Below are 12,766 nucleotides of genomic sequence, written 5' to 3'. Positions count from 1 at the left end.
TTAACGAACCGGATCAGCAAGACAGATCTGATCTAGATTAATGCGGTCCGGAAAATTCAAAAGAAGAACTAATGGAGCCATTGTGACATATCTTCTAGATTCTGATAAAAATGGTGTAAATCCTGATGTAGCCAAAATTATCTCATATATCTCCAACTTCCCACAATCTAAGGAGTGTGATAAGGGAAATGGGAAATCTCTGGAATGTAACCAATACAAACATTGTAAAGAAACCTCTCGTCTCAAGTAATCATTGAAAGAGTGAGAGAAATCTCTTGAGCTGTGGATGTAGGTCTTGAATCAAGCGAACCACGTTATATATGAGTGTTGGTGTTCTTTGATTGTGCATGGTGTTCGTTTATGGTATTAGAGCATACCAGATTAAACGATCATGGCTGACTAAAATTCATTTTCTTCAACCGAGACATTGAGAAGTGTTCCTTCTACATAGACCAATTTGCAATATTTTTTCACAACAAAATTGTCCTCGACAATTTTTTGTTTTGTGGATCCTAATTTGTCATTGCTTAATAGTTATGACATTGGGTTTTGTCATGGCACCAACCCTTGTCTGGATAAGTTTCTTCTAGACAGCTCCATTAATCTTACATTCACTTAGTGGCATAGGCTGAACCAGCTCTATATTGAGATGATTACTTTCATCGGTCACTTATTGTAACACCTCAAAATTTTAACCCGAAAATTTAGCAATTTTTTTAAAGGATACGAAAAACACAAATTTGATTATGGTTAAACATTATAGCCGGGTTACAGATAATTAAAAACCGACATTCTTTTCATAAAGCAACTTGAATAAATCATCAACTAAATAGGTTGAATATGGTCTTAAACAATAATTACTAAACAAAGCTTTGCAGGACCGCAATAAAAATATATGAATTCATGGTGACGCCCGCAGCAAGCCGGCAACCGCTCCGCGTTCCTCATTTCTTATCTAAAAAATGTTTGAAAATGTGCCAAACTACAACCAGTCTAAATAGGAACACAGTAGCAATATGTGCAAACACGGTGATAAATGTACATAACATACCCATGAAACACTTGGTTGCAACATTCATAAACAAATTTAATGCATAGGCAGTTCATAGTGTAGCAGATAATTGCAACAATTCAAACATAACTGAACAATTTTGACTAGAACATAACCATAAAACGACAATGATATTATCCAGGTATATTCCCCAATGCATAAAAATAAGTTGTTCTATGTTTCTCTATTTAACATACCCTGTGGGTATTCAAAGATTCTATACACAGAATCCAAAGAAACAGTACAGAGAATCCTAAAGTCAGGAAAATGATACACAAAATCTTGAACTTATGGTCATGTGTGCATTCATTACCTTATTTATTATTCAATCAGAAATCAGGAAATTATACACAGAATCCCAAGTTAAGGTGACGTGTGCATGCATTAATTTATCTAATAATTGATATAAATTGCAGCACCCCAAGGGTTCAACATAACCACAAGCCCAACTGTAGGTGTTTCGTGTGCATGCATACTTTCATACCTTCATGCACAGGCACATCATGTGCCCCCACACATAACTGGTGCACTTATGACACCCAATGGTCTACTTGGACTGAAAGCTCATTTATTAAACTTTCACCTGCACGTGCACAATACATTTAACATCATGTATGTATAACAACTACATGCTTCACATCATCCCAACATAGTATATTAAATCATCATGTGCATTGATATACACATGTCACAATGCAGTTCATAACATTAGCATGCACATATCATTTTATGCACTATCATTGGAATACACATAATTTTTCATGCAACTATCATTAGCATGCACATAAATTTTTTATGCAACTATCATTAAAATGCACATAATATTTTCAGCATATAAGGTCATGTTGCATGTATCATTGCTTAGTACAAATCATTAAACATGGCATTATGTGCATTCAAACGAAATAGTTTTATGCAAGGAACCGAGGTTACATAATTTTTGCAGTCATTATAATATCGGCCATGGTTCATAAAATTCCCAAATTTTTAATGGGGATTCACACATCTTTCACGAATATACAGGAGAAAACCCTGCTCCAAAATCATTCTGGATGAAGCGAGAGAAATTTCGAAACCAAGACTTATTTTCTGCCTTCGTGACAGAATTATCGAATGATATCTTTGCAAACATGGATCAATCAGTGAATTTTGCATAACAGTAAAAATTCTCATAAAATCATTATGTGTAGACTAGTGTGTCCCAAATCAGACCCAATAAATAGGAGACTTAGATCTGATTTCTTCAAGAAATGAAAAATCATTTGTTGTGGGTGTTTTACAAAATCTTAGAACAACTTTTTACTTCATTATTTTCAAAAACAGAATTTTCTCAGATTTTTCATTTCAAATTAGTAAGAAATCAGGACCCAAAATTTTTATGATATATTTTCATATATTTGCACTAACTCTCATAAAAATCCTAGCCCTAGAACATGCACCATCTGAGAGATAAAAAAGTCTACAAAAACTTGCACTATTTTTCACTGATTTTGAATGGTGTAGAAATCGACACTGGATTGCAGAGAGTGTATCTCTCAATCCAAAGCTCCGTTTGAGCCCATTTTTCTTTCTGCATCTTTGTTACAGAGTCTAGTTTCATCTAAAAACTTAAAATTTTTCAACTTATGATCTGGGAGTGACAGAGCTCCTACCATGACTAGTCGTGACCCAACTGTGTATTGACTGCATGCAGTTTGAGTCACTTAACCCATTTACGTGTGTTCTTGTCCCGAACTTTAGCTCTAGCCTTATATCAGTCCTTGAAACTCTTCAGGACTGTTATAAAGAAGCTGATCTATAACTGATCATAATCGAGCATGCAACCCATAATTGATTTTAAGAAATTGCATACTTTTTTCTTTTTTGAAAATGATTTCTCCAAACCAATTTTTGGCTTATTTTTAATATTTTCAAAAAACTATCTATCATATATTCCTCTCGGGCTAGCCATGCCTAACTGATGGTTGAATACATGTGTGTGTGTATGTATATATATATATATATATATATATATATATATATATATATATATATATATATATATATATATATATATATATATATATATATATATATATAAACATGTATCCAAATCTTGAATGAAAAAGTCATCTTGCTTTCTCCAAAAACGTTTTCTCCGAAAATGTTTTTGGGGCTTTCAATATTATTTATTTCCTTTTTTTGTTTCAGACAAATATCTGCCATGACAATGGTCTATGGCAGAGTATGTGTATTACTACCCATATAACAGGGCTATTACAACATGTATGTGCACTTGATCACCATGCACCCATATACGTACATTGTATTCTTACCTTGCTAGATCGAGAGACTGAAAAATGGTAGCTAGGTTGGATTGGTTGGCTTTGCTTGGTGGTTGCTGATCCACACTCGACCAGCAATTGTTTGCCTTGGTTCAGCAACCTTCCTTACTCAGCTACACCTCGTACTGATGTATTAATCAAATAAAACAACCGATCATAAAGTCAAACATTATAATTCTATGAGCATCTGGTAGGAAGAGACCTTACTTTAGAACGCTTGTCGATAGAGGCAGAAAGTTTCCAAAATAACCCCAGAGAATTTTTCTCCAAAACTATTACGAGGGCTTCGGCGATTCCTCCAAGGGCATAACTTCATCGAGGAAGGGTGGCGTAATCGAACCTTGTTAGGCTAAGCTAACTTGGCAGAACTTAGATAGGGTGGAGAAAGGTGGAGCCTAGTCAAGTCAAACCTAGTAGGGTTTTGGTCAAACTGGGTGCATTTAGGTGGACTAGGTAGGTCAAGGCTTAGGCTCAAACCAGGCTATGCCTTAGGGGAAAGTAGGCTAGGTTAGGGTTGAGTTCAAACCAGAGGATTAGCTAGGTCTGAACCGAAGGGTTGGACTAGCCTAGTAGATAGGAGGGAGAGGAGGTGGCTAAGAGAGGGGAGGAGAGGAGGTGGTGGTGGGTGTTTAGTGGGTAAGGTGGTGGGCAAAAATGGAAGGAGGAGAGGAGATAGTGGTGGTGGTGGGTGGGTTTCACCGAACCATTAAAATGAGGGAGAAAGGGGAGGAGAGGTAATAAGAGAGAGAGCGAGAGGAACGTGTGGAGAAGAGGAGAGTGTGAGAGAAAGATAGGAGAGATAAAGGGGAGACTCCTTTAAATAGAGAGGGGAAGGGTCTTTGGTGCTGCCAAATGTTAGCACCAGGTCATTCATGTGGTGACCCCTAATAACAAGTGTAAAGAATACACTTATTAACTTTTTCCAAAACCATGGGCCAAATACAAGGGTGCAATTTGGGTGAGGATTTGTGGGTCTTGGGTTGGATCTCTTGTGGTCCAACCCTGGTCTAATTCAGTTAAGTTGGCTATGTTAGTTTGGTTTGCCTTTTAGTTATTTTAACTTAGTCTAGTTAGTTAGGTTTCACTAACTAGATCTTCTAAGTTTTATGTATTTCAAAACATGGTTTTTTTAAAAAAAATTAAAAATAGATTTCATAAAAATTAGTTTTTACACCTACATGGTTTAGATGACTATGACCCTGGGTCAAAAACATTTCTGTATCTAACTCAAAATTATCATCTTACCCTTAAAACTTGTTGAGCATGTTTCAAGTGTGTTTCAACTCCAATTTTTATGAAATCAGGTTTGTTCTTTTTAGAATTTTGATACAAATGCAATCCCATATTTAAAACTCTAAAAATAGATCATAAAAATTATGATTTTTCCCTTGGAGTTGTCGAGCATGCTCAAGATTCGTACAAACTCATATTTCAATGAAATCACTTCTGTTCTCTTTAAATTTTTGATGTGAATAAATTTGTGTAGGAGGAAGACAAGAAAGAGAAAGAGGGGATTAGGGGTTGACCCAGAGAGAGGGAATTATGTAGGGGTTTGGGCTCTCTCTCTAACATTTTTTTTTACAGGTTCTCCTCAAACCCTACTCAATCTCGGCCATTCATTTGAATTTTGATCTCTTCTTCTTTTGACACTTGTAGGATTCCTATCAATTTGTTTGATTAATAAAATAAAATATATAATTAAATATTAGAGGGGTGCCATGTGTCACCTCTATAATAAACCCAACCTTTCTATGGTTATCCTTCCAAAAATGTGTAGAGGTTTTAATTCTATCACAAACCCTTTGCCTAATCCCTATCTACCCCATTTACCTTTCTTTTCCACTACTTACCATTACACTAGGGCATAGGGGAGGAAAATGTTACTTGGCATCCTCCTATGAGTTCCACAATTGGATGTGGACTCTATCTCTCTCATAAAATCGTGTAGGGGGGATTAGGGTCCAAACTTTCTCTTTTTATTTTTCCTTTTCACTTGGTAAGTAATTGTTTTAGGAAAGTTACTACATTAGGGAGGGTGCAACTTGGCCACCTCCACTAGAATTTTCAATTGAGTTGGATTCCCTTCTTTAAAATCATGTGGGAGGGTAAATTCAATCCAACCATCTTTAAAAGAATTACATATTACATTATGTTTTCCTAAGGTAATTACTTGGTTCCATTTTTACCAAGTGATTAACTTACCTAATATATCCCTAGTTACCATTTAGTAACTAATGGAAGAGAGAGGGAGTGAGAGTGGGTGACTTCCCACCTTAGTTGAATTTTCAAACATATGCCACGTAAGCATATGTATTCAAGTCAGGCCCACCATGAGGGGTGTCCCACCCAGTGGATCCAGTTCGCTCCTAAATCCACAAAGGTCCAAGTCTTTATCCAAATCCAATCCAAATTTGATGCTAATTGGACTCTAAATTAAACTCATGTTTAATTCAAGTTAAATTTACCTTGAAATTCAATTTTCAATAGTATTACATTTTCACATTCAAATTGAATTTTACTTCCACTTATAAATTCAAGTTACATGTGAATTTTAACTTTAAATCAAACCTTTAAAATTAAACAAGATCCTTGGATTAATTTTAACATTAAATCAAAATTAATTAATCACCAAATGCACACCATAATTGTACATAAAATTCATATTTATTTATTAAATAAATTGATAAAAAATTATAGTCATTACACTGATCATGTTCACAATTAGGTGGTCAGAATGATCACCTCACATGAGGTTTGGACATCACTAAAAAAAACATATGACCCAACACCTCCATTCATATTCCTTCTTTCCCCACACCCCATGTTAGCAACAATAGATAAACAAGTCGTGTGGGCTACAAATTTGCCTAGAGAGATCTATATCTCAAAAAACCTTGTGTAGTTCATTGACACATTCACATTCAACAAGAGGTGTGTAGTAGTCTCAATGTCATGCTTGCAAAGTCGGCACATGCTGGCCAAGCGAATGCCTCGTCTTTGGAGGTTAGAGTCGATTGTCACCATTTCATGCAGTACCACTTATCCTAATAGTGCCGATCTTGGAGGCAAATCATCCCTCAAAGGGTGCAGTTAGGAAGCCAAGTAACTAATTAAGGAGGGTCCTTGCACATGATGTCATCGTAAAGACCCCATCTTTCTCATGTTCCCACCATAGGTGATCCTCTCCAAATCACCCATTAACATGAGCAGCTATTGTACAGATTCACTAGTATGGAGATGACCTACATGTAGCAGCCATTGAATCCATCATTGACCAACTTCCTCCGTCTCTTCCCCTCATGCCTCTACATATATGAAACAATTCAGTTCGAAAACTTTTATCATATTGAGACCTCTGCGAGCCATACATCTCTTAAAAAAGAATTTTTGCTCCCATTTCCAACTTTTATCCTAATGCTGGCTATAAAGAACTTATAGACCTTCGCTAGCTCATTCCAAAAATTTGACCCGAACTTTCATTTGGAATTTTTGACCCAATTCCAGTATCTCATACTTGCTCCGCATTACCCCCACTCCCTGCTCTTCACTGGCTATTGTCCACCACCATTTTACCAACAAGGCATTATTAAAGTGCCTTAGGTCCTTGATTCCCAATCCACCATGCGAAATAGGTAATGTGATTACCTCCCAACTCAAGGGCAATATCACATTCTTGTCATCCATGCCTACCCAAAGGAACTCTCGATGCACCTTGTGAATCTTCTTAAGAACCGATTTAGGCATGGAGAAGAGTCCCATAAAGTGTTGGGCAATTGTGGCAAGGACATGCTTTACTAAAATATATCTACCATAATACCTTCGCTTTCCACGATTCCACCTTACTACAAGTTTTGTCGTTCACTTGTGTCAAAAAACTAGCCTTTGTCACCCCTCTATGTAATGGAATTATCAAGTATTTCATAGGAAGCTCCTTCCGCTCACACTGAAAAATGCTTTGAGTCATGGCCTCCATACTTCTACTCTCATCATTGAAAAGCACAAAGCTACTCTTCCCCGAGTTCACTCTCAAACCCAAAATTTCAAAAAAGATTTTAAGAATGAGTCCCAAACAATACATGTTTCCTTTGAAAGCTTTCCCAAAGATTAGAATGTTACCTTCAAAGAGAATGTGTGAAAAGAACTCTATGCCTGATAAACTTACCCCTCTAAAGACCCCACAACTGTTGGCTTGCCTGAGAAGGTAACTAAGCACTTCCATGGCTATGATGAATAGGAGGGGAGAGATCAAATCCCCTTGCCTTAGCCCCTTTCATGGCTTAAAAAAAGACCCCTATTGACCATTAATGTAAATTAACACTAAAGCGGAGTCCAAAATTTTCCTTATAACCCATCTATCCCCAACCCCCACTTTTTGCAAAACTTTAATAAGAAAATCCAATGATCATGGAATATTGTAGTGCAAAGTTTATAAATTTTAAAAGGAGAATGTTGTTGGAAAAGCCTATCATATCACTCTAGTGCAATTTGATGATGGGGCATCATACACTGATTCAGGGGTGGTACACCATGTGATTCCAAACCTTGAAAATTTGTCTCTTCATTTTGACTATCAGAGCAATGATCAAATTAAAGCGAAAAACAAACCAGGCTTGAATATAAAACACATCAAAAGTTTATTTAACTAAGAATTTAATGTCAATGCACAAGTTATCTAAAGAAAATGTTATATTCTTTGAATTTCATCCATATGTCTGTTATGCAATGGATCACAAGATGGGGAATGTCGTTTTACAGGGAATAAGTAGTGGTTGTCTATATTGATTTTAGCTTAATAAAGACAAAGGTAGAGAAAAAGAATGCTTGTGTTGGTGAGCGAACATCAGTGAATAAATGGCATAAAAAAATGGGGCATCTGTTTTTTGGTATTGCTCAACATGTCATTAATAAATTTGGTCATCTTTTTGTAAAGAAAATTGAGAATAAATTATGTAAAGCATGTTAACAAGGAAAAACCCATGCTTTGCCCTTCGAGACCTCTTGACATGAGGTTTATGCTCCTCCATGACCTCATATTTTCAAACATGTGGGGGCATTGCTCTAGTTTCATCCGCTAGAGGTAATCGATTATATGTGCATTATATATATATATATATATATATATATATATATATATATATATATATATATATATATATATATATATATATATATATATATATATATATATATACTCACATTACAAAAAACATCTTTGGCTGACAAATCAACGCTTTTCAAAGTGATTGAGGTGACGAGTATAAACACCTATTTGAATTTCTCACGCGAAGTGGGATTCATCATCAAGTACGGTTAGTGCCAGTCTATGCATCTAGTGCTGATCTTTATGGAATTAGACTAGATTCAGATCCAAATTTGATCAAGATCCAACCCTGATTTGGGATTGAATCCAGTTGGACACACTTGTGCTGATTCGATCGAAGCTAGTTAACCATCTAGCAAAAATCCATATTAGAGCCAGTGTAACCATTTGGCGGCATCCCTTGGATCATATTGGGTCTGAATTCCTAGCCAACCCAAATCTAACCCATGTTTAGGGGATCAGGGCCAGTCTGTTGAACTAGCATCAATCCAGCTTGGAGCTAGTTTGTTAAACTAGCACAGATCCCCATCAGAGCTAGTCCTGGTGCCTATCGATCATAGCGAGTCTCTCTAACTGGCACCAATTTTAGGTGGAGGTTCATTCGTAAGCCTATAAATATCACTTCATTTGCTTCATTTTTATACATCTTAAGCTTGGGTGAGCTTCTCCACTTGAGTGCTTGGGTCCTGGTGGAGAATTGAGAGCGTTCACCTTCTTTCTTCTTTTCGTTCGTGTTGGGGAGCAGCCCCATGAAGTAAATCTCCTAATTTTTTTTAGGCTAGATAACCAATGTTATCAGTATTGGTGTGCATCTGCCAATACGCATCATGTCGACAGAAAATTGATACGCTTCACCCCTAAATCAGCTATTTTTTAATAAATATAAAAATTACTAAATATTAATTATTATTTTAATGGTTTTAACACGTGTTACATTATGATTGATGCATAATATTTTTTTAATTATTTTTTGGCCGATACAAAATGATTCACTTTAGTATCAGTATCGACCAATATGACTGAATCAATGGCCAAATGATTCAGGGTCGATACCAATACTGACAACATTATAGGTAGCTTTCTTATCTAGTTTTTCCTGAGCTTTAGGCTAGCTCTCCCACTTGGTTGACCATCAAGTTGGAAAATAAGAAAGAGTGTTTGGCACTCTTCCTAGCTCGAAATAGTTTACTTTTGTTGCTTCCCTCTTAGGATTTTCTCACTTTGGGGTGGGAAAATTTTAAGTTTACTACTATAGCTTAGTAATTGGTTTTCCCAGCTTAGTAGAGTGGTCTGTTGTACTAAGAATGTCCTTTCCTACGTACTACATTCAGTTAGAGAGGTGAAGCTTTCTCAAAAATTTTACTCACAATAAAGTAAGGAGACTCCACCGGTGCATGAGCGAGGGCTGGGGCTTCCCTCTTTCTCTTGTTTTTTTCTTATGATTTTCTTTTCCTACTCACTGTTCACTAACTTGCACACATTTGTATTTGCTTGTTTGAGCCTTGGGTGAGTCTAGCACTATAGGCTTACTGCACAGGTGCTCAAGGAAACTTTGGAAGGTTAACATTCTCAGGAAATCTCTGTCTTGGTTGGATTATCCCTCGCCAATTAGGGAAGAACAATCCAACCTCATACCAATGAGGATCCCATAGTTGTTTGAAAAAAGTTGGTATGTAAAGAAAAATCTTTTCGAATTAAATATTTTTTTAAGGTAGGATTTCGATCTTACATCTTATCCAAAACATATACTTATTCATTTATACTCATGTTGCCACCATTATTTATATGATGATTTATGTTGATGGTATCCTCATTACTGGCAATTCTCCTTCCAAAGACAAATCCCTTTTAAGTAGCCTTCATTCTGAATATGCTATTAAGGATTTAGGGAACTTGAATTATTTATTAACTGAGGTTGTTTGTACCTCCAATGGGCTTCTCTTAAGTCAGCAAAAGTATATAGTAGTTCTTCTATGTAAGCATGGAATGGATGATGCCAAACAAGTCTCAACCCCATTACCATCTTCGATCAAGCTATAAAAAATTGATGGTGGTCATTTACTTGATCCAACAAAATATAGGCAAGTTGTTTGTGATTTATAGTACATCACTCTTACCCAGCCGAACCTCTCTTTTTCATTAATAAAGTTTGTCAGTTCATGCCTAATCCAACTACTCATTGGATTGCGATTAAGGGTATTATGATATACTTAAAGAATACTCTCCAATATGATCTCCTGTTTTGAAGAAATAAGTCTCTTTACTTTCACTGTCTTTCATATGCAGACTGAGCAGGATGTGTTGATGACAAAATCCATAGGTGGATACACTACTTTCCTTAGACCAAATTTGATCTCTTGGAGTACTAAAAAATAACCCACTGTGGCATGATCGAGCACTGGGGCTAAATATCGTGCTCTTGCCTCTATTGCATAGGTTTGCATTTAGCTTGCCAACACACAAAGGGAGGCCCAACTACTTTATAGGAAACTGTTTCAGCACCCAATTCGTCAAAGACAATAACTGGGAAGTGACACCTTGCTAAACATGGAATGGGATCTTGGTGGATTTCTGTCGTCCTAGCAGCTCGTTCAAACTTTGGCTTACAGAAGAGTAAAACGTCATCAGCAAGAAACAAGTGAGATATGATTATCATAATGGGAAAAGTCAATAGCCTCAATCTGATTTTGATGCATATCAAGCCTCAACCTCCTAGATAATCTCTCCATCACCACCAAGAAGAGATGAAAAATGGGATCTGCTTGTCTAATACCTCTTGAACTATTTTTTTTATCTGGCACCCCATTGACCACCACTATGAAGGAAGAAGATGAGATGCAAAACATGACATGTTGAATCCATACTGGATGAAAGCCTAGCTTAAGTAAAGAATTCTCCAAAAAAATTCAAGACACACATTCATAGGCTTTCGATAAATCCAGCTTCAAACAAAGAGCATGAATCTCAAGTCTCTCAATTGAATCAACAACTTCATGAGCCAAGAGAATGCTTTATTGAATATCCTTCCCCTTAAGAAATGCTCCTTGCCTATTTGAGATAATTGGAGAAAGAATACCCCTCATACGATTCACCATTACTTTAGATATAATTTTGTACAAAAAATTGCAAAGCGATACAGGACAGAAATCCTTTAATTGATTGGAGTCTTAGAGATGAGAGTTATAAGAAGAGTGAAATTAACATTTCTGACAATTTTACCTTTTAGAAATAAATCCTTGACAACATCACAAATATCCTTGCTAACAACGTTCCAGCATCTTTAAAAAAAATAGCCCTGAAAACCCGTCAGGGCCAGGAGCTTTGTCCCCATTAGCTTAAAAGACAACCAGTTTGATTTAATCATCAGATACAGGGGCAAGCAGGGCATTATTTTCTTCTTGAGAGACAATCAACCCGTTATCAAGGGCCATGAAATCAACATTTTCACTATCTTTTGTAAGAAGTTGCTAAAAAAATCTAAGGCATTCATCTTTAATATGAAGATTATCAGTAACATAGTCACCATTAACAAGAAACTTTCTAATACAATTTTGCTGATTTCTACCCTTTACAGATGCCACGAAAAATCTGGTATTTTTGTCTCATTCACGAAGCCATTGAACCCTAGACTTCTGTTTCCATTGAGACTCTTCTTGCAACAGAGTTTTTTCCAATTATTTTTTCATTAAGATTTCCTGCTCTATATCTTCATGAGCAGGTGATGGGCAGTTCATATTCTGCTGAATAGTATAAAGCTTGTCACGCAAAGCATTTACCCGATCATGGACTCAAATTTTGGGAGATAAACAAAGGAAGACATGCAACTCGGGTTCGACTCGCAAGTTCTTTCTTTTATTTGTAAAACAGAACGAAGGACATGGAATTTTTAATTTTTTAATCTCTATTTAAATATTAAAATATAATTTTATTGAAATAATATTAAAAACATGAAATTTATTAAATAACCTAGATACTATAAAATCCTGAGTAAAGTAAAGGTAATAGGTGAACAAATTAGATGCTTTGTGCCTTTTTCTTAATTTGCATTCTCACCTTGTCGTCTGAGAATGTAATTAAAAAATCTTCATAGACATTTGTAAATAGTGGTAAAAAAAAAGTATTACTTGCATGACACGTAATTAAGTTTTTCAAAAGTCTCTCTCTCTCTCTCAGAGTAGCTTTAAAATGATATCTGTTTAAATTTCAAGCGATATTAATTATTTTATATTTTACCTTTTAATTATGGTAGGTATGGTAATTTTGTTTTTAAACTTTTAACGTTTTAATTAT

The sequence above is a fragment of the Nuphar pumila genome, chromosome 8 (genome assembly GCF_984573655.1).
Source record: "Nuphar pumila chromosome 8, dmNupPumi1.hap1.1, whole genome shotgun sequence".
In the NCBI taxonomy this organism is placed as follows: Eukaryota; Viridiplantae; Streptophyta; class Magnoliopsida; order Nymphaeales; family Nymphaeaceae; genus Nuphar; species Nuphar pumila.
The sequence above is the reverse complement of the archived record's forward strand: the minus strand, read 5'-3'. Positions refer to the sequence as shown.